The following is a 20,016-nucleotide window of genomic DNA, read 5'->3' as shown; positions in this document are numbered from 1 at the left end:
GTCTGCTGCCCCTGATAACAGCTAGAGCAGGCATTGCTGATGGGAGTATTCATCAGCCATCACATCTGCTATAAATACATGAAAATAAATAACTTGGGTTACCCTGTATTTTTGATAACCAGCCAGGCAAAACTAACAGCTGCAGGATGCAACCCTCAGTTGTTAGCATTAGCATGGCTGGTTATCAAGAATAGTGGGGTCTGTTTTTTAAATTATTTAAATAAATAATAAAAAAAAAATGGCATGATGTTCCTCCATTTTTGACAACCAGCCAAGCTAAACAGCTGGGGGCTGGTAATCATGTGTCATCAGTGTGCATGTATGCAGAGCGTTTTGTGGCCCATGCTGCTACGGGAAACACTGACGTGTCTGAATGATCCCTAAGTGATCTTGGTCACTTACCAAACTTTTGCCAATTTTTAGGAGAAAATGGTTGAGACTCTGAACACGAATGAGCTATGATCATGCTGAGTTTGAGATTGGTGAAATTTTTCCAAACAAGTTCACTCATCTCTAGTTGAGATTAAACCGCATGGTTAATCCTGTACAATGTCTCCTGGATTTCTTGAATTATATCTGCAGCGCAGGCTACTACTCCTAGCCAAAAGCACAATTTAAGCATTTTAATTCTGTTTGTCAATTCCAATCAAAATAAATCTAAAAAATGTCTAAAACATATGAATAAAAACATAATTAATACATTTGACAATTGTTGCACATTACCGTTATTCTAAAGATAGAATTTTTGATCCTTTCTCCATTAGTATTTGCATATAGAATATTTATTCAAAACTAACTTTGTCATAATATTTAATCCCAAAAGAGTAGGCAATCCTCATGATTATCTGTTCATTTCAGGTCAAGCATGAGCAGATCTTCTACATGGTCCAACTTAGAGTTGAGCGAAACGGGTTGGTCAAATTAAAAAATAGCCGACTTTAGCTAAAGTCGGGTTTAGCCAATTGAAACCCGACCATAGCGTGAGGTCGGTCATGAGGTCGCTGATCAGAGCGCCAAAGTCGCGTTTCAAATAATGCTTCCAGCGCCTTTTCTCAGCCAATGAAGGTGGACGCACACTGTGGGCAACGCGATGACATGGGCAGCAGCCACCACCATCTTAGAGAAGGGCATTGAAGTGATTGGCTGGCTTTGTGTGGCGTCACAGTGAGTATAAATGGCTGCGACCGCCGACCGCCATCTTACTTCTGCCGATCTTAGAATAGGGAGAGGTGCTGCTGCTGATTCTGAATAGGGAGAGCGTTAGGCAGGGAAGAAGAAAAAAAAACTGCTTCTGCTGACAGTGCTTTTCACTGAACAGTTAGTGTGCAGTGAAAGGGGAGGATTTTTGTTGTGTGCAGCAGCGCTGGTGGTGATTAGGCTGCCTTTTAAGGCTACCTGCTAGCTGCATTGCTGTGTGCACACAGCTGTTCAAACTGCTTTTTTCAATGCACTCCAACTTTTATTATTTTGTCCTGGTGAGTTACTGAGCGTTCATTTTTTCACATACCGTATAGCGGTGTATGCTCCTCACACACTCCCGTGTACCGGCTGGTAACAAGGACAAATAGAAGCTATCTGGGTGTGACTCTGGAAGAAAAAGTCGAGGAGTTTTTCTGTTTTTCCAGACCTGCACCTTAGAGTGCTGTCCGCTTTTCAAACAGTTTTGTATATCTGCTGTTTGATAACGGTCAAAACTAGACAGAGACAGCGTGTGTCAGTCCGTACAAATAGATGGAGATTGACAATTTTCCATACAGACACCGTATAGAGCTGTCCGATTCTCAAACAGTATTGTATATCTGCCGTTCGCATTACAGTCACATCTATACAGAGTCAGCATCTGTGTGTGACACTCCATAAATACATATATGGAGATTGTTAGTTACACAAAAAATGTATACAGCTGTATACTTCTGATACAGTTCCATATATCTGCTTGTTGGATTACGGTCTAATACATACTGTGAGAGCGTCTGTGACTTAGGCTACTTTCACACATCAGGCTTTCGGCGTCAGGCGCGATCCGGCGTCGTGCCGGAATGCCGGATCCGGCAAATGTTTTGTAAAACCTGATGTGCCGGATCCGGTTTTCTGCCGGATCCGTCTTGTTCTTGACAGACAAAACCGGATCCGTCTCATCCGGTTCATCCGTTTTTCTATCCGTTTTTCGACGGATTACGCCGGATCCGGTTTTTAAAATTGACCCTTGTGGCCTTCCGAACGGGATTGGCTACTGGAAAACTATATATAGCGTGTTCCTACAGCCCTTCTTTGACAGGTTGTAGAGGAGAAAGTGCAGGTTGGAGAGAAGAGCAAGTTATTGGCGAAGATGGATGTTGTCATTGGAAATATTTTGAAGAATTTGGCGGATTTTATAGCGGAGGCGAATCGTTTGAGGGTGATTGTTCTGGAGAAGGAGAGAGCGAGACAGCAGCGCATCAGGCATCGTAGACGACGTTTGTGGATCCACCCCATCACAGCCAAGAGAATGACGCGTGGGGTCTATTCTACACTCTGCATGGACCTTCGACGAAACCCGGATACATTTTTTGGATATGTTCGGATGAAAATGGAGAATTTTGATTACTTGGTGGAGCGCATTGCACACCTCATAAGAAAAGCGGACACCTATTGCCGCTTCTCTGTTTCACCCGCAGAGCGTCTGATGGTGACTTTAAGGTAAGCCACATTTATTGGATGTGATCGCATCAGAGCACACTTTCACTGCAATCTTGTTGGTGGTAGTTTGTATCTCCAAGTGTTATAGCTCAGTTTTGGTATGTAATGCTGTGATTTAAAACTAATTTAATGTTTTTTAATTCCCCACAGATTTCTTGCAACTGGAGAATCCCTTTCGTCACTGCATTTCCAGTACAGACTCGGGATTTCCACCATATTTGGAATTGTGAAGTACACATGCCGTGCACTGTGGGACTCCTTAGCTGAAGAGTTTTTACCAGAGCCCACAACAGAGAGGTGGATTGAAATTGCTGACAAGTTTCAACAGATATGTCAGTTTCCCAACTGCTTGGACGCTGTGGACGGGAAACATATCCGCATTGTAAAGCCAGCTGGATCGGGATCGGAATATTTCAATTACAAGAAATATTTTTCAATTGTCCTCATGGCCATCGCTGACGCGGAATACAAATTTATTGCGGTTGATATTGGGGCCTATGGCCGCTCCAATGACTCTCAAGTTTTCAAACTGTCTGCCATAGGGCGTAAACTGTATGGAAACACCTTCCAGTTCACACCACCTAGACCGCTGCCGCAAACATCTGGTCCACATATGCCATTTGTCTGTGTAGGGGATGAAGCCTTCCAGCTGTCAGAACACCTTTTGAAACCGTACTCTAGCAGAGGATTGACAAGACCAAAACGCATTTTTAATTACCGCCTCACAAGAGCAAGAAGAATGGTTGAATGTACCTTTGGTATTCTGACAGCCAAATGGCGGGTCCTATTGACTGCGATCAACCTCAAGACAGAAACTGTGGACGAGGTGATCAAAGCTTGCGTGGTACTCCACAATTTTGTTATCTGCAAGGAACCCATTTCCATTGAGGACACCTCTGAAGAAACCACCTTGGAAAGTTGTATGGGGAAGGAGTTTGGTACGGGGAAGGAGTTTGGTACGGGGAAGGAGTTTGGTACGGGGCAGGTTGCTGGAAGTGGGGAGATGTCTGGTACTGGGGAGGTTGCTGGTACTGGGGAGGTTGCTGGTATGTAATAGGAGGGGGAGGATGGAAAGTGGCTGGAGGGGGTGCAGATGTAATAGGAGGGGGAGGATGGAAAGTGGCTGGAGGGGGTGCAGGTGGAGGAACTACAGTGGTGGGAGGTGGAGGTTGGGAGGTAACCTGCTGTAGAGCACCGTGGCACGAATGCATTACATGCATCTGCTGGGTAGGAGATAGTGTTGCCATGCGCTCCACAACAGAACTGAAAAAGGTGTGGTTTGGCGAAGATCTTGCTTCTGAATGCATGGTTTGCAGAAGTGTCTTCACCTCCAGAATGCTGGAGTTGATCTGCTGAAAGCCTGCGGAGATTTGCTCTGACAAAACTTTTAGACAGTTCTGGAAAGATGCATTCAGATGCAAGAACTCTGGCGCATAACTCTTTTCCTGACCCCTCTGCCGCTGCCGCCCAGTACCCGCAGGTGTACTAGAGGTGGCAGGGGCAGAAGGGTGGGGTAAAGGGAAAGCGATCTCCTCACCAGCAGCTTCATGTAATGTAGGCGGCCACGATGCTCCTGTGCTGGTGGATGGGACAGATGGGTCGAATGTGTGGGAAGGCTGGGAAGGTGCAGATGTACCGGGGCGGTCGAAGTGTCCCTCGGTGCCGGTCTCCTCAGGGATCGCCTCAGAAGGGTCCAATTGTGCAGGCTCCCGAGTGCTGCTCACTGTGCTGTGGAATAAAGAGAAAAAAACAATTAAAATAGTGACATGGTATGGCCCTGGCTGAAAAAAAAAAGTTACATCTAAACATTTTTTTGTCACATGTGGTGTGTAATATTTACCTTCTGGTGAGCATTGTTTCCCGGAGGAACGACAGGGCTCGTGCGTACTTGTACTTGCTCCTGCGTCCTCCAGATCCACTCGGGGCCCGCATCTCTTTATTGAACTCCTTCTTGAAACGATCCCTCACAGACCGCCACCGCTTCACAATTCTCTCCCCTGAAACGAGAAAGGACAAAGTGGTTAGTATACAACATCAGTGTTTCCCAAACTCCAGTCCTCATGGTCCCCAGGGGTCATGTTTTCAGGATTTCCAAAGTAAATAGAAATCCTGAACACATGATCCATGGGGACCACGAGGACTGGAGTTCGGGAAACACTGGTTTAAATCAAGCAACCGGTACTGTATATACTTACGCTCTTTAATCTGGGCCCGAGCTTCGAGGTCCTCCCAGCGGTCCACAAGGAGCGAACAGATTTCCTCCCAGAGTCGTCGGGTAACGATAAGGTCAGCGTGGCGGCGGTCAGCCATATTCCAGAGCGGCTCCCTTTCTCTGACGAGATCGATGAGGTGGTCCACATCGAGTCCTCCATCCTCACCGTCAGAGTCGGGAGCACGCTGTGAAGGCTGTTAAAGAAAAAGACAAAAATAACATAATTAGCCTCCACAAAAGAAATGAAATAAAAAGTGCAAAAAAACAAAGCAAAAATATTTATACTTACACGCTGGTGACCGCCGCGTTGCTGTCGCCGACGACCCTGGGAGGCACTGCGAGGACCTCTTGGCCGAGCACCAGATTGGGAAGACTAGAGAAGTAAACAAAAAATGTTATGTCTTTGGATGTAGGCATTTGTTTGCTGTGTGTGGTCTGCAGAACATTGTTTTCTATGTGTTGTGTGTAGTGTGATGTTGTGTTTCTGCGTTTGATGCAAAAAACTTACCAATTGTGAGCCCACTCCAAGTGTCTGTCCACCCTTTCCTTCTTCTTCTGGGAGCTCCTCTTCATCTTGTGAATCCTGTTTTGAAATAAAAGGCAATGAATAGACATATATTACAGAGATGATGGATTTTGGAAATAAAAACTTACCGTCAAACGCTGACGATGCGAGGGAGGGCTCCCAGAAGATGATGTGCTGTCTTCCTGGTGGCCACACTCCATGCCTGTGGGTGGTGTTCCAGCTGCTGCCATTGCTGCTGCTGCTGCTGCTGCTGCATCTATTGGGCGGCTGTTGAATAAAGAGAAACAAAGGGCCAATGAATATCTTGATATTCAATAGCCCTAGTTTGGAGGAATGGGGGATTTGATAATTACCGTCTCTCATCTGCTGCTTGACTCCCCTCCCGTTCCTCAGCATGTTCCCTTTGCTGCTCCATTTGGGGTGGTGGTGGTGCTGATGGTGCTGCAGATATCTGCTGCCTTCTCCTGCTCCTGGTTCTTGGCTTGGGTGGCATGTTGGGTGTGGCTGAGGGTCCCACTGTCTTGCTTTTATATATGTCTTGTGGGCAGAGCTACTGAGCATGCTCAGACCAAAAAAAACGGATCCGGCCACTGGATCCGGCTGTCGCCGGATCAGGCGCATTGTGGCGCTCATAGGCTTTCATTGTATGAAAAAGCCGGACACGCCGGATCCGGCGTGTCTGGCTTTTTCGCCGGAGACAAAAAACGTTACAGTAGCCGTTTTTTCCAGACACCGGATCGCGTCACATTGCCGGATCCGGCGAAAATCGGATGAAACGCATGGCCATCCGGCTCGATCCGGCTCTAATGCAAGTCAATGGGGGGGAAACCGGATCCGGCATTGCATATCCGGTTTCTGTCAAAAGCGCCGGATCGCGCCTGACGGCGAAAACCTGATGTATGAAAGAGGCCTAACAAAATATATACGTAGATTTAATTTTTTTAATGCACCTTACACAGCTGGACGCTCCTCATACAATACCATCTCTCTGCTGGTATTTTTGGTACATTTTCCCAAACATGAGGAAGTATGGTGGAAGAGTCCGCGGACGTGGGCAGGGGGCGCAGCTGGTAATGATGGTGGTGGTGCATCGGCTGGTTCTGGCAAAAGCACAATAGCAGCTAAGGCAGGAGGTTTTGAGCCTGCGTCACTGTCTGACCCAAGAAGGCCTGTAAGGTTGCCTTTTCCTGGAGTAGGAAAACCGCTTTTAAAGCCGGAGCATTGGGAACAGGTTTTGGCGTACATTGCCGAAACAGCCACCAGCTCTATTGCCTCCTCTTCTGAACATTCGAAACCTGCAAGCACGGATTCATCAGTGCAGGGTTGTGGTCAGGAAAAACACCTTTCCTTGTGTCCTTCACCCCCACCAAAAGTTAAGGATGTGGCAGCCCACACTTCAGATTGCTCTATGGAGCTCTTTTCACATACCATGCCTGGGTTATCCAGTCAAATCCAGAATTCCTCAGTCCAAGATGAATCTGACATGGAGTGCACTGGTGCACAGCCACTGCTAGATGATTCTGCTGGTACATCGACCCAGAGCACTACATTGCCCTCGCAGTCTATTGAGCCAGAATCTGACCCTGATGAAACTCAGGTGCCCCTTCCCGCATACTATACCACCTTACACGGTGACACAGAGGAAGGTAAAGAGGAAGGTGCAGATGACTTTGAAAAGGAGGTGATGGATGACCCAGTTCTTGACCCGGATTGGCATCCATTGGGGGAGGAGGGTGGCGCTGGCAATAGTTCAGATAAGGAGAAGGATCCGCAGCAAGCATTGACATCGCAGCAGCAGTTGTCTGCCAGGCCCATAGCTGTCAAAAACGTGGAACAAAAACTAAAAGAGTTGCACGACAGCTTGACCAGACGGTCAACTTAGCACAGCGTGCAAGGCCAGAAAATGTATACCTTAGTAGGAAGAGTGCAGTGTGGCACTTCTTTGTCCAAAATCCTACTGATGAGGCAAAGGTTACTTGTTAGGCCGGTTTCACATTTGCGCTTTATAGCGCAGCGACGGCCTGCGCACGGCCGCCGCTAAGCCCCGCCCCCTCCCTGCTCCCTGCCCGCCCCATCCGGTCATCGCCGCCTACTAGCGCACATGTACGCTTGCGATCTGCGCACCCTATCTTTAGCATAGGGTGCGCAGATCGTGCGCTGGCCGTGCGCTAGCAGGATTTTGCCGTGCGCTGCGCACTTTTGAAGGTGCGCCCGTGTGCGCCGAACGCAGCATGTTGCATTTTGGCGCGCACGGTGCACCTTCAAAAGTGCGCAGCGCACGGCAAAATCCTGCTAGCGCACGGCCTGCGCACGATCTGCGCACCCTATGTTAAAGATAGGGTGCGCAGATCGCAAGTGTCCATGTGCGCTAGTAGGCGGCGATGACCAGAAGGGGCGGGCAGGGAACCGGAAGGGGGCGGGGCTTAGCGGCGGCCGTGCACAGGCCGTCGCTGCGCTATAAAGCGCAAATGTGAAACCGGCCTAAGAAGTGCGGAAGGACCTTTAGCCGAGGTAAACAACTCAGAAATTTGAATACCAGTTGCATGCTTGTCATGATCCATGCTGGATCATGGCTCATATAATGCAAAGTAACCTTTTTTTTTTCCTTGAGCTGTGTGCTCAGAGTTGGGTTTGCCCCAGGTGGCCTTTAGGATTATTATAAAGGAGTGTCAGTTGTTCTGACTCATGTTGGTGATATTGTTTGGCTTTTCCAACCATGCTGGGTGAAGGAAGGAGCTGAGGAGAGTCCAGGACCACTCAGTCAGAGTCCTGGAGTGGCAGCTATGGTGTCAGCGAGGAGTTCGTGTAAAGCATGGTGGAGTGGCAGTTATGGTGTCCGTGAGGAGTTCGTGTAAAGCATGGTGGAGTGGCAGCTATGGTGTCAGTGAAGAATTCTTGCAAAGCTTGGTGGTCCGTTGCAGGACAGCTGCACTCAGGTGCTGAAATCCGTTGCTGGACAGTGCACCCAGGTGTTGGACACGGTGGGAGGAAGATGCACTCAGGTGTTGGACTCTGTTGCCTGGAGCAAGTGCATCAGAGCAAAGCTAAGTGTTTCCCTGTTTGTCATTTTTCCTCATGTTGGTGTTAGTACAGCGGTGGGGCCAGTGCTTGCACCACCCAGCTCCCTAGTAAGGAATAGGTGTAGGGTGTGCTAGGGTGACAGGTATCCTGATTGGCGACAGGTGAGGAGCCTGTATAGGGAGCGTTAGGAGTGTTAGGGACACTGACTCAGGGGAGTGCAGGAGGTCTCCACATCCTCCGTTCCCTATCGCAAGGCCCTCTGTTGTAAATGTTTCCCTATCTCCTGTATCTTGTTGTATTAGTTACCGGCCTGTGGGCCGCGTCACACTGGACAAATACACGTGCCGTGTCCTGTTGTATTAGTTACCGGCCTGCTGGCCGTGTCACACAGGACGGGGCACGTGACAATGCTTAGACATTTAATCAACATGCACTTGCAAGCGTGGATGGACTACAAAACCTCAGGTAGCACATGTGCACCTGCTCCGATTGAAAGTAGCCAGCAACGCTCCATCGCTTCCCCCACTGTAAGACCACCGCCACCATTAAGTACACTACCAGCACTAAATGTGGAGGTGTTGTCACAAGGCCAAAGCACTCAGGGAATCACAATGGTTTTTCAACACAACACTGAATCTAGGCCATCACCACCAATACCATCACCAACCCCCTCTCACTCCGTCCGGTCCACCGCTACTTCCCCCATATGCAGCTCTCCAGTCCAGCTCACCCTACCAGACACTCTGAGTAGGACAAGAAAGTACTCATCTTCTCATCCATGTTCACTTTGTTTGAATGCCTACATTGCCAAACTAATCTCATTTGAGATGATGCACTACCGTTTGGTTGAAAGCGAAGCTTTCCGCGACCTCATGGCCTTTTGCTGTCCCACGCTATGACTTACCCAGTCGGCACTTCTTTTCTCGAAAAGCCATCCCTGCCCTCCACCGGCATGTGAAAGACCGCATTGTCCATGCACTAAAACAGTCAGTGGGTGGAAAGGTGCACCTCACAACAGATGCATGGACCAGTAGGCATGGCCAGGGCTGTTACGTGTCCATCACTGAGCACTGAGTTAATGTGGTAGATGCAGGCTCCACTGGGGACAGCGGCGAAGGAACAGTGCTGCATAGCCCACGGTATAGGAAACAGTTGGCTGTAGGCTTTTGGTCCTCTTCCTCCTCTATCAGCGAAAGCTCGTCCACAGAGCGCAGTTGCACGGGCACTCCATCCGCAGCTGGCAGTATTGCACACGAGGTGTCCCACTATCGAACAGCTAGTGGTAAGCGTGAGCAGGCTGTGTTAAAGATGATGTCTTTGGAAGAGGAGGGAAACGTTGATGACAGTCAGCCATTGTCTGGTCAAGGAACTGTCCTGGACGAGGTGGAGGAAGAAGAGGAAGAGGAGGATGAGGGGGATGATTATTTTGGGCAGGAGGATGCTTCTCAGGGGGCTAGAGAAAATGTTGGCATTCCAAGGTCAGGTACAGTGTTTGTGCGTGACTGTAGGGATGTGGATTTGCCAGAAAGTGCTCCTCCACTCACCACTGGCAGTGCATCATTGACACCAGGAACATTGGCCCACATGTGAGATTATGCCTTGCGGATCCTAAAAAGGGACCCATGCATTGCCAAAATGATGAGGGATGACGACTACTGGCTGGCCAGCATCCTCGATCCACGCTACAAAGGCAAATTACACAAGATCATGCCACAGGAGAGCATAGAGATAATATTAGCTAACAAACAAGCAACTCTGGTAAACCGTTTGTTTGAGGCTTTTCCAGCACACAGCAGCGGTGCTGGTTCTCCCACGAGCCATAGTGGGCACAATGGAAGAGGTATTCGTGTTGCACACAGCTAAAGTGGCGTTGGAGACAGGGGTTTAATGACCATGTTGTGGAATGATTTCTGAAGCACCGCTCACACGACTGCTAATACTGCATCGATTAAAAGTGACAGGAGACAGCAGGTGTCAACTATGGTTACAAACTACTTCTCCTCCCATATCGATGTTCTCCCTCACAGGTCATTCCCCTTTGATTATTGGGCCTCTAAATTGGACGCCAGGCCTGAATTGGCACAATATACCTTACAGGAGCTCGCTTGCCCTGCTGCTAGTGTGTTATCTGAAAGAGTCTTCAGTGCTGCTGGATCAATCCTGACAGAAAAAAGGACCCGTCTGTCTACCCAAAATGTTGATGATCTAACCTTCATTGAAATGAACCATGCATGGGTTTCAAGGGATTTTGTCCCACCTTCCCCTGATGACACATAGGTTGCCAGAAAACTGCCTCGCTTTTGTCCTCCTCTTCCTCGGACTTGCCCAATTCCGCCCTTTGCAGCAGCTAAATGTCCAGCCAACACATCAACAGATGCCATTTTTTAAACCTCCCTAAATGGGCTGCCCACCCCCCCAATGGCTTGCGTCAACACCTGGCGCACCCGGGCAAGTGCCGTTGCTCTGAACAGGTGGATGGGCCCACAGATGGCCGACGGCACTGGCACAGGGCCCCTCATAGTACAATACAGTGTCTCTGACGGTGGGGGGGCCCACTTGCTGTCAGACACACCAGCGTACTATGAGGGGCCCTGTGCCAGTACCATTGACCATGAGTGTGCCCCCTCTGCTTGGTCATGGCCACAGCACTTGCAAGTTGCAATACTTACCTCTCCCTGCTCCACCGCTGTGTAGTCTATGCAGTTAAATCCTTCACAGAGACGGCCACTAGAAATTTGGTTTATTGATCGATGATGGGTAAGATGTAGCTATGGCCTTTCTTACTGGCCTCTACCTTCAGATGATCAATGGCTACCATTTGTAATGGGCGTCAACTTACAAACGGATGCAGTGGTGCTTTATGATCACCTTTCACAGTTGTGATAGTCACAGACGTGTGACATTCCTGCCACCATTTTTCAATGTCTCCTCTCATGCCAATCCAATAGAATCGCCTTCGGTCTGTGGCTTCTGTCTTTTGCACTCCAAAATGACCAGACATGATGATAGGAAGTGAGTACTAGGTCTACATCTCTCCCTGTGATCACAGTTTGATGGAGATGAGTAACAGTGATGTGATCCACACTACTGTGATAAAGCAATCCTTTCTTCACAAAGAACCGTTTTCGCTGTCTCCACAGACACAGTAATTGAGGGTCTGCAACGCCTCTGCAACATGTACCGGGAGGTTTTCCCACGATGAGTAATTCCCAAATTTCTGCTAACACTCGACTTTCCGTCTGTACTTGTATCCATGTAGTTTACAGTAGCGAAGAGTCTGGACTGGCTTACTGAGACTGAAATATATACGAAGATTTAAAAGTACCACAATACTGTATACTGTTGTACGCTTCAACTACCTTTCCCTTTTTCTACTTGTTAAATTCGGGTGTAATACATACTGAGCCTGTGTGTGTCTGTGTCTGACTCCAGAAGTATAGACGGAAATTTAAAATTACCCCTATACTGGATACACCTGGTATGTGCTGATACAGTACCTTTGTTCAAAATTTTGTATTACTGTATCATCCATTGTGAGTGAGCGTGTGTGTTTTACGCCTTCTATATATACGGTGAATCGGAGATACCAATTTTTACCCTATACTCGATACAGCTTGCATCTTGTTATACAGTACCTTTGTTCGACATGTACTATTACGGTCAAATCCATACTGAATAAGCGTCTGAGACTGACTATGGGACTATGTATACGGAGATTTCAATTGTACCCTATTATATATACTTGCTATCTTGTTATCCAGTACCTTTTTTACAACATTTTTTATTATGGTCAAACCCAGACTGAGTGAGTGTCTGAGGGTGACTCCGGAAATATATACCGAGATTTCAAATTTGGCCAACACTGTATACAGCTGTACACTTGTGTTACATTACCCATTTACAGCTTTTTATATTCTTGTGTAATCCATACAGGGCCTGAGAGTGTTTGTGTCTGCCTCCTCAAATGTATACGGAGATTCAGAATGTTTACACTATACTATATATACCTTGTATCTGGTGATACTGTGCCCTTTTTGACCTTTTTATTTTATTGGGTAATCCATACTGAGCCTGTGAGCATCTGTGTATGACTCATCAAATATATACGGAAATTTACTGTTATCCCTAGACTGTATAGAGCTGTACGCTTCTGATAGAGTACCATATATCTGCTGGTATTTTGGGTCAATTTTCTAAACCATGAGGAAGTTGGTATGGTGGAAGAGGATGCGGACGTGGGCATGGGGGGCCACCTGGTACTGATGGTGGTGGTGGTGCATCTGCTGGTAGTGCCAAAAACACAATAGCAGATAAGGCAGGAGGTGTTGAGCCTGTGTCATGGTGTAGCTCTGGAAGGCCCGTAAGGCTCCATTTTCTGGGAGTAGGTAGACTGCTTTCAAAGCCGGAGCATCTGGAACTGTTTTTGGCTTACACTGCTGATACAGCCTCCAGCTCTATCGCCTCCTCTTCTGAAGTTTAAAAAAATGCAATCACTGAGTCGTAAGTGCAGGCTTCTGGTCAGGAGCAACCACTTTCCTTGTGTCCTTCACCCACACCAAAAGTGAAGGATGCGGCAGCACACACTTAAGATTACTCCATGGATCTCTTTTCACATACCATGCCTGGGTTAATTAAAAATGGGGCCCATCATATACTGGAGCATTCAAAATGAGGGACATCTGACACTGGAGCATCATCCATGAGGCCCATCATATACTGAAGCATTCTAAATGGGGCAGATCACACATTGGAGCAGCATCTATGGGGCACAAGAAACACTGGAACATTAGAAATGGGGCCCATTATATATGGACTATTATTAGGGCCCATAAGACACTGTAGCATCATCCATGAGGCCCATCTTACACTGGAGCATTCCAAATGGGGCAGATCAGACACTGGAGCAGCATCTATGGGGCACATGATACACTGGAGCATTAGAAATGGGGCCCATTATATATGGAGCATTATTAGGGCCCATAAGACACTGGAGCATCATCCATGAGGCCCATCATATACTGGAGCATTCCAAATGGGGGACATCAGACACTGGAGCAGCATTTACTGGGCCCTTTATACACTGGAGCATTAGAAATGGGGCCCATTATATATGGAGCATTATTAGAGCCCATAAGACACTGGAGCATCATCCATGAGGCCCATCAAATACTGGAGCATTCCAGATTGGGGACATCAGACACTGAAGCAGCATTTACGGGGGCCCATTATACACTGGAGCATTAGAAATGGAGCCCATTATATGTGGAGCATTATTTGGGCCCATAACATCCATGGGGACCATCATATACTGTAGCATTATGTGGAGCTCATCATATACTGTATGGAACATTATATGTGGCCAATTATTCTGTATAGAGAAATATATGAGGCTCATTACTCTGTATGGCGCACCATGTGGTGGCCATAATACTGTATGGAGTAATATACTGTCGTTTTTTTGAGCTATTCTACAATTTCAAATAGATCAGTCATGTCATGTAAGCAGTGAAGTATTTGTCATTGTACTATATATATATTTCTGTGCCGTATCGGAGCATCATGAGTTGTGGTATGTGTTAAAGGGGCGCACTGACACTCTTTGGCCCAAGGCACACGAAAACCTGGAGCCAGCCCTACCCCCCCACAACTTTAGCCAAATAACCCCCAGTTTTCAATGCATAACTATTATTATGAAGTAAATTAAGGTTGACAAGCTTTAGTAATAAGAATTGATGTTTTTGGCATTGAAATGGGCACTGTAGGTGTGTTTACTGTCCTCCACTCCCTGCCGACTCTGCTTCCCCATTGACTTGCATTGGGTTTCGTGTTTCAGTCGGCCTCCGACTTTTCCCTATAGTCAGCCGATTTAGTTCGACCCGACTTTTGAGAAAGTCGGGTTTCATGAAACCCGACTCAACTATGAAAAAGGCAAAGTCGCTCATCTCTAGTCCCACTATATCTGCTCTTTTGTGGTTGAATGGAGTAGGGTAGTGAGCAGTGCAAAATATTAGAATGCCCATTTTGCCTTCTTTGAGATTGAAAGGGTTCCTGAGCAGTGGTTGCACCTATACATATAAAAAAATGTAAATTTGGGACAAGCTTTTAAAGGGGTTGACTTTAGCAATGATGGTTAATCCTTAGGATAGATCATCAATGTCTCATTGTGGGATGGTGGAGCAACTCCCGACACTTCTGCCAATCAGCTGTTCTCTTTGTTGGTGGGATTTGAATAAGGAATGGATGTGCAGTACCCAGACATGGCCACTATACAGTCGACGGAGCTGGGCAGTGCAGCTTTGTAACTCAGTGCTTCCAGCTGCCGCCAACACCGAGAACATCTGTTTGGCATGGGTGCCAAGTGTCACACCCCCACCTATAAGACATTGACGATAAGCCATCAATGTTAAAATTCCAGAGAAAACCTTTAACCCCTTTCTGACATCTGACATACTATCCCGTCCATGGTACCCGGGCCCCTATGATCGAGGACGGGATAGTACGTCATCGCGAACAGCGGCGCCCCTGGGGGCCGTCACTGATCGCGGCCGGGTGTCAGCTGATTATCACAGCTGACACCCGGCACTATGTGTCAGGGGCGGTCATGGACCGCCCCCAGCACATTAACCCCCGGCACACTGCGATCAAACATGATCGCAGTGTACCAGAGGTTTAGGGAAGCATCGGCAGGGAGGGGGCTCCCTCCGTGCTTCCCTGAGAACCCTGCAGCAGAGCGATGTGCACTGCTGCAGGGGACTCCTGCCCTGCAGGCCCTCAGATCCAATATGGCCACAGGGGCCTTCGGGGGCCTGCAGGGAGGCAGCTTCCTCAGTGCCTGCAGAGAGCAAGCATGAGGAAGCCTTGTGCAGCGCCTATCAGATCGCTGATTTGTCACAGCGCTATGTGACGTGTCAGATCAGCGATCTGACACATGACAGTGATGTCCCCCCGGGACAAAGTAATAAAGTGTAAAAAAAATAAAAAGTGTAAAAATAATTCAGAAAAAAATCGCTAAATAAATTTTAAAAAAATATTCCCTAATAAATTCATTTTTTGGAAATAAAAAGCAATAAAAGTACACATATTTAGTATCGCCGCGTCCGGAACGACCTGCCCTATAAAATTGTCCTACTAGTTAACTCCTTTAGTGAACCCCTTAAAAAATAAAAATAAAAAACAAAGCAAAAAATAATGCTTTATCATTATACCGCCGATCAAAAAGTGCAATAACGCGTGATCAAAAAGACGAATATAAATAACCATGGTACCGCTGAAAACATCATTTTGTGCTGCAAAAAAATTAGCTGCCAAACAGCGTCATCAGCAAAAAATAAAAAAGTTATAGCTCGCAGAAGAAAGCGATGCAAAAATAATTATTTTTTATATAAAATTGTTTATATTGTATAAAAGCGCCAAAACATAAAAAAAGACATAAATGAGGTATCGCTGTAACCATACTGACCCGAAGAATAAAACCGCCTTATCAATTTTACCACACGCGGAACGGTGTAAACGCACCCCCCAATAGAAATTCATGAAATACTGTTTTTTGTTCATTCTGCGTACCAAAAATTGGAATAAAAAGCTATCAAAAAATGTCACGTGCCCGAAAATTGTACCAATAGAAACATCAACTTGTCCCGCAGAAAATAAGACCTCACATGACTCGGTGGGTCAAAATATGGAAAAATTATAGCTCTGAAAATATGGTGATGCAAAAACTATTTTCAAATAAAAAGCATCTTTTAGCGTGCCACAGTTGCCAAACATAATAACCCGCTATAACTAGTAAAACAAACCCCCCTTTATCACCCCCTTAGTTAGGGAAAAATAATACAACAAAAAAATGTATTTATTTTCATTTTCCCTTTAGGGTTAGGGCTAGGGCTAGAGTTAGAGTTAGGGCTAGGGCTAGGGTTAGCGTTAGGGCTAGGGTTAGGGCTGAGATTAGGGTTAGGGGTGTGTTGTGGTTAGAGTTGGAGTTAGAATTGTGGTGTTTCCACTGTTTAGGCACATCAGGTGCTCTCCAAATGTAACATGGCATCTGATCTCAATTCCAGCCAATTCTGCGTTGAAACAGTCAAACGGTGCTCCTTCCCTTCCAAGCTCTGCCGTGCACACAAACAGTGGTTTACCCCCACATATGGGGTATGAGCCTACTCAGGACAAATTGCACAATAACTTTTGGGGTCCAATTTCTCCTGTTACCCTTGGGAAAATAAAAAATTGGGGGCAAAAATATCATTTTTGTGGAAAAAAAATACAATTTTTTTATTTTTATGGCTCTACGTTATAAACTTCTGTGAGGCACTTGGGGGTTCAAAGTGCTCACCACACATCTAAATAAGTTTCTTGGGGGCTCTAGTTTCCAAAATGGGGTCACTTGTGGGGGTTTCAACAGATTAGGCACATCAGAGGCTCTCCAAATGCGACATGACACCCGCAGGCCATTCCATCAAACTGCATTCCAAAACGTCACTATTTCCTTTCCAAGCCCCGACGTGTGCCCATACAGTAGTTTTCTCCCACATATAGGATATCAGCGTACTCAGGACAAATTGAACAACAACTTTTGGGATGCAATTTCTCCTGTTACCCTTAGGTAAATAACAAACTTTTGGGTATTTATAGACCCCTCAAAGTGACTTCAAATGTGATGTGGTCCCTAAAAATAAAATGGTGTTGTAAAAATGAGAAATTGCTAGTTAACTTTTAACCCTTATAACTTCCTAGCAAAAAAAATTTTGGTCCCCAAATTGTGCTGATGTAAATTTAACATGTGGGAAATGTTACTTATTAAGTTTTTTGTGTGCCATATCTCTGTGATTTAAGGATATAAAAATTCAAATTTGGAAAATTGCGACATTTTCAAAATTTTCGCCAAATTGCCATTTTTTCACAAAAAAATGCATGTTATATGAATGAAATTTTACCACTAACATGAAGTACAATATGTCACGAGAAAACATTGTCAGAATCACTGGGATCCATCGAAAGCATTCCAGAGTTATTACCTCATAAAGGGACAGTGGTCAGAATTGTAAAAATTGGCCTGGTCATGAACGTGCAAACCACCCTTGGGGGTAAAGGGGTTAAATTCTCTTATCAGGTGGAGGGAATGTTCGATGTTGCTAGAAATGTTTTTAAATATATTTAATTATTTTTAGGTTAATGGCCATTGAAATAATATAGAAAGATCAAAACATACATTTTTACTGAAAAAAAGGTATGTATGTAAGAAGCAATGAATAACACATTCACGTCTTATGCAATAACATGTACAATAACTTGGGAGAGATTAAAGGCAAAATATGAAATAACTTAATTCATTTGTTTGTTTTCTACATTTTGTGTTGTCTGGTAATGCTGCGGAAAATTAAACATGAAGCAATTAGTCCTCGGTAAGATTTATTGAAGTAGGGTTTAATTTATGATGTCCAAGAAATTTGACAGTAAAGCAAGTAAATGCCTTCTGTTAATACCTAGGAATTATTGTGTGCGGATTTTATGTTATAATTAAAAATAAAACTGAAATAAGGAAGTCAATACCTATCTATCATCTATCTATCTATCTATCTATCTATCTCTCTCATATCTGTCTATCCATCTATCTATTTTCTATATATCTATTATACCTATCTATCTCATATCTATCTATCATCTATATATCTATCAATCAAGCTATTATATATCCATCTCATATCTATCTATCTATCTATCTATCTATCTATTGGTATATAGAAAAAAGGAAACAGCACAGTACTTAAATTCGGGTGCCTGGCCCCTGGCAGAAAGTCCCGTTTTCAGCCACAATTTCAATATTCACTCCAAATAAAGGCAGCACTCCATGGTAATTGTTTTCAAGTGGTAGTGAGTTTTATTCAGCCCACATATCAAGGCAACGTTTCGGCTCAACTGAGCCTTTCTCAAGCTTGAGAAAGGCTCAGTAGAGCCGAAACGTTGCCTTGATATGTGGGCTGAATAAAACTCACTACCACTTGAAAACAATTACCATGGAGTGCTGCCTTTATTTGGAGTGAATATCTATCTATCTATCTATCTATCTATCTATCTATCTATCTATCACATATCTCTCTCTCTATCTATCTATCTATCTATCTCATATCTATCTCTCTATCACCTATCTATCTATCTATGGCTAAGCCACAAATTTCTTGTTGATCAGTAAATTTATTAGTATTTGCCTAAATCCATTCCAGCAACCATAACTTATTTTCCCTCTTCCATGGCTGTATGAGGCTTTAGAAAGAAATAGTATTTTTATATCAAATTTATACTAGCTCTATATATATTGATATGCTTTTTTTTGTGGTAATTTATATAAAATGTTTTTGTAATCAAATATAGAAAAAAAAAACATTTTGCATTGTTTTTTGTTTCTTTTTTATATTGTTAATTTTCTATGCAAATTAACACATTGATTTTTTTTCCATTCAGTCTACTAAGAACATGTGGAAAACCAAAAAAAGTACATTTAATTTTTATGTATTTGTATAAAACATATATCATTGCATTTTTAAAAATTTTTTTAAGGGAGAGGGTATTTATTTTTTGACTTTCAATTTATCATATGATTTTTGTTGCATAAGTTTTTACAAAGAATTCTTATTGCTGATGCTCCTATTCACCACTGTTCTGCTCACCTGGTGAGGTGGATTCACAAAGCCTTAAATCAGGGTGGAGACACAGATGCAGGCATTGGTACAGACAACGAGAGGGCATGTGGACAGGGGCGTAACTACCGCGGTCATAACGGTCGTGGCCCGGAGTGCTTAAGGGCCCGACTGCGATTTTGCACTTCGTAGGTGAGCTGTGTAGTGGGTGTATCAGGGGAGTAGCAGCCTCTGGGAGCTGCAGCCGCTCATTGGCTGTGCAGTTCCATGCTTTGATTGGCTGCCAGGCTGCAATTGGCCTGAAGCGATGTCTGTTCTGTGCACACAGGACCTGTGATGAGGTCACAGGAGGGGAGGAGTCAGGGGTCATATGATCAGGAGCCTTCACGTAAGCAGGACTCTGCTTTGCTGGTTGTCATGGTGCTGGATGAGGGTAAGTTTATGTGTGGGGTCAGGAGGGGTTAGAGTGTGGATGTAGCAGAGCCATATGTGTACGTGGTGTACGGAGTGGAGCCATGTGTGTAGGGAGTGGAGCCATGTGTGTACAAGGTTTACAGAGCAGAGCCGTGTGTACATGGTGTACGGAGCAGGGCCATACACCATGTCTACGAAGTGTATGGAGCACAGCCATGTTTGTATGAAGCGGAGCCACGTGTGTATGAAGTGTACTGAGAGGAGCCATGTGTGCATGTAGCGAAGCCACATGTGTATGAGGTGGATGGAAAGGAGCCGTGTGTGTACAAAGTGTACGGAGTGGAGCCGCATGTGTATGAGGTGGACGGAGAGGAACCATGTGTATACGAAGAGTATGGAGTGGAGCCGCATGTGTTTGAGGTGGACGGAGCGGAGCCAATTGTGTACGAAGTGTTCGGAGCAGAGCTGTGTGTGTACGTGGTGTACGGAGCAGAGCCGCATGTGTACAAGGTGGACGGAGTGGAGCCGTGTGT

The sequence above is a fragment of the Dendrobates tinctorius genome, unplaced genomic scaffold (genome assembly GCF_039654945.1).
Source record: "Dendrobates tinctorius isolate UK_male_01 unplaced genomic scaffold, ASM3965494v1 ptg000133l, whole genome shotgun sequence".
In the NCBI taxonomy this organism is placed as follows: Eukaryota; Metazoa; Chordata; class Amphibia; order Anura; family Dendrobatidae; genus Dendrobates; species Dendrobates tinctorius.
This window is presented reverse-complemented; position numbering follows the sequence as displayed.